The 3505-nt window shown below is 42.7% G+C and overlaps 1 long non-coding RNA gene across 1 annotated transcript in view; it reads right to left on the bottom strand.

Annotated features, from left to right (window-relative positions):
* Nucleotides 1–1568: 1568 nt before the first annotated feature.
* The window catches only part of LOC116849275, a 29967-nt gene continuing 28030 nt past the window's right edge, over nt 1569–3505 (bottom strand). Inside the window, exon 3 of the long non-coding RNA XR_004379107.1 lies at nt 1569–1641. This is a non-coding gene — a long non-coding RNA (uncharacterized LOC116849275). The remainder of the gene's footprint in view (nt 1642–3505) is intronic.

Here is a 3505-nt window from a genome sequence, read left to right as displayed (position 1 = left end):
GGCCCACCGACGCGATTTGTATGCGAGCTTTGTATGCGCGCCTCATCCTGAGCCATCTTATAAGCATAATAGGCGGCGATGAAGATAAATCGAATGGAAAAAAAGTCGCGATTCCCTCGCGGAGCGACCAGATCGCGCGGCTCGTGACGTGAGCGCATTACGACAGCGCGAAAACTTGGCGAGGCGATTCTCGCGGCCGTTTGTAATTAAAATCGCTAGGCAGCGAGAAATTACGTGCTAGTTTACGAGCTATCGCGCGCGCGCGCGCGACGCACGTTACCGACACTACCGACGGCTCTTCCTTCGGCATACCAACGAGGCTCCGAGACAATCGTAGACACGATCTGCCGACCGAAATATAAGCTGAAATATGTTACTACCTCTTATGAGCGAGGTAAGCAAAGTGAATCGAGGCTAGGCGACCGTTCGCTCGTAAATCCATCGCGTAAAAGATCTGAAGATCTTTCATGGCAATTGCGATTTCGTCTCTTTCGTCGGAGCCGACGGAATGCGTGGAAACCCGATCGATTGCGAATCTCGCGGAAGTCACGCGGCGTGTCTAAAAGTTAATTACCGTGGGGCCGAGCGAGATGGCGAGACGGGTTGGCCTGTCACGTCGTCGTCGGCAATATCTCGACGTTTGCATAGACTAAACGATGCCACGGCCGTCAGGATTCGTACGTCTCTGCTCGTCTCCGTCGTATTCGTGCCATCTTTCTCTCTCTTTCTCTCTCCTCTCTTGATCCCCTTGCCAGAACTTCCATTCAATGGACCGCTCTCGCAGGGTTCTTATGGTAGTACTCACACAAAACGCCGCCACGTGACGGGCATCCGGATCGCCGATGACCGATGAAGATTCCTGTCCGTGCACGACGGAATCGGCGAGTAATTGCTACGATGCCGCACGGTGCATTGGCCCACGCAAATCTGGTCTTTGTCCCTTCGCTGAGGGTTTCGCCAGGAGCTGCGTGTAAATATCGCGGTTAACAAGTGCCTCGGATGAAATCACATTGGCGCGGATACACGTCGAATACATCGTGCTACCGATTGCGCGTAACGATTGTTGCTTGTATACGGAGAAAAGTTTATGACAAAAATTATTATAGAACTTTGTAACCAGAGAATACATTGACACATATTCTGTAGTAATTTATTATCCTTTCATTTCAAATCTACTTATTATTTACAGGAATTCTCTCTGAAATATGCTATTAAAAATTTGCTATATTTCTGACGAAATTTACTATATGCCTTAGCAAGAAATGGACTTTATATTGAGAAAAAAATATATAAGAAATAAAATATATTTATTCTGTGGATACTAATAACAACATATTTACTTGTACTGTTATAAAATATTTCTTAAAATAAGACAATTATATATTTTTTTAAAAACTTAGTTTTTCATATGAAAGCAATTGTTTGTTTTATTTAAATAAAAGAATTTCGATTCAAGTAAATATGTTATTAGTGGCCACCAAATAAATATTTTTTTAATTTTTAGATATTTTTCTCTCAGTGCGCTAACAGTCTTATTTCATTAATATTTTACTCATGAATATATTTACGTTATTTATCTTGCCCTCGACGAAGTTTCCTTCTTCTTTTCTCCATTTGATCTCAACTGAACGAAAGTCCCTTCTGTATTACAAATAACACTTACGGTTTTTTACATTGTTGAGGTATCGAATGAATAAAATATATTAAAGAAATTAACAGGAGAACATCTTGTGAGAATAAACACTTTGATTCGAGTCATACGCGCGAGAGAAAGAATTAATATTCTATTCACAGGAGAGACAGTCCTACTATTTTCCTAAGTACAGATTCGTCACACACGTCGTGTGTGCGCGAGCCGCGGATAGAATAAGCGGTTATAAAATCTTTCTCGAGAAGCTGGCGACTTCTCCTTTCATACAATTCTATTCTACGCGAACGTCTCGCCGCGTTATATGGACGGATAAACGAGCCGGCCTTTCATACACCGCTACGGCGCGATGTCGGTTTTCTCTGCTCGGAATGTTCCTGAGGCCGCCACAGAATCTAGGTGGACGTCCGGTAGAGAGAAACTAATGATCGATGATAGAGACCTGCGTCGGGCGTTATCTGCGATCAATGTCAAGATTATAATCACGTGCTAGTTCTTAGCCGCGATTTTCAATAACGCCTGTGTGCACGGATAATGTAAATCGCGCGCGGACTTACGTAATGGGCCACGCATAATACTCGGTAATAATATTGTCCGCGCACAACGAAAGTGGAGGCCTGTGTCTCAACCGGCGCGACCCCGACCGGCGCGAACGACCACGTGTCGTTCTGGATACGAGCGCGGTACCATTCCTCTTTTCGAATTCCATTCAATGTCGCTGGTCGCCATTAATCATGCGCGAGTCACGCGTAAACATCAAATGATAATAAGTTAAACGGCAAATTCCGGCGGACGTGTTCGCGTCCGCGCGCATACCTGCACGCACCCGATAATTGAATTATTAATCTTACGATGTTATCTGATATAACGCGCGCAAACTTTACTTTTCCGCCCGTCTTACACGGCGTATCTGCCCTGCCGCGCGCGTGTTAACGCGTAATTATATCATCAGTTGCTGTAAAAGTACGTGAGAAAACTTCCTCGCAGGCAGAAGAGTGGCTCGATATGAAAGTGATTTAAATTCGACTTCGAGATTACTCGTTCCTCAAAGTCATCTTTCAAGATCGCAGTCGCGATTAACTAGCTTCTTACGTCGCGTGAATTGTGCGAATCCACAAATACTAAAGAATAATTGCAGCAAGAAGCGAAACGAATTCCGCTGTGCGCGCGTAAAATATTTACGAGGTTAGAATAATCGAGTCATCGTTACCGCCTGTGAATGCGACGAGTCCAAGAGGAGGACCAGTCGGTCCGTCTTGGACTTATCTCGTACGCCTCAACTATACAGGGGACCAGAATATAATCACGGTCCGGTTCTCCCTCAAAAAGCGCACGCCATAGGACACGCGGCTTATCTAAATATATCCCAACGTAGAAACGGACGAAAACGTTTTAATTAACTAATTAACATTCCCCTGGTATCGCGACTCGTATATCTCGGCTCCGCGGATCAAGTCACGTCTCGGCATTCTACCGTGGATTGACATATTTTAACACGTATGTGTGATGCGCGTTACGAAACAATTTCACTGGTTTCTACGCTAATTTCTTCTTTTCTTACCGTTTCGGGCGTTTATTACACGCTCTCAAAAAAGAAAAACCGCGGTGGTCACACTTCATGTTAAATATAATTTAAACCCTGAATTTTTTTTCACGTAAGGTTAAAATACTAATCCCTGGAAACTAATAACTAATACTTGATTCTAGACATTTTTGTTGTTTTAGTTAAACATAAATATTTTTAAATGTTCAAATGTACACGTATGTGTGTATTCCCTCTGAATATATATATATATATATATATATATATATATATATATATATATATATAAATTACAAATATTTAAATTTTTAATA

This window comes from Odontomachus brunneus, unplaced genomic scaffold (assembly GCF_010583005.1).
Source record: "Odontomachus brunneus isolate Ranch 3 - 2012 unplaced genomic scaffold, Obru_v1 Obru_scaffold_005, whole genome shotgun sequence".
NCBI classification, from domain to species: domain Eukaryota; kingdom Metazoa; phylum Arthropoda; class Insecta; order Hymenoptera; family Formicidae; genus Odontomachus; species Odontomachus brunneus.
Note: the sequence above shows the minus strand (reverse complement) of the source record. Positions and strands in the feature narration are given on the sequence as shown.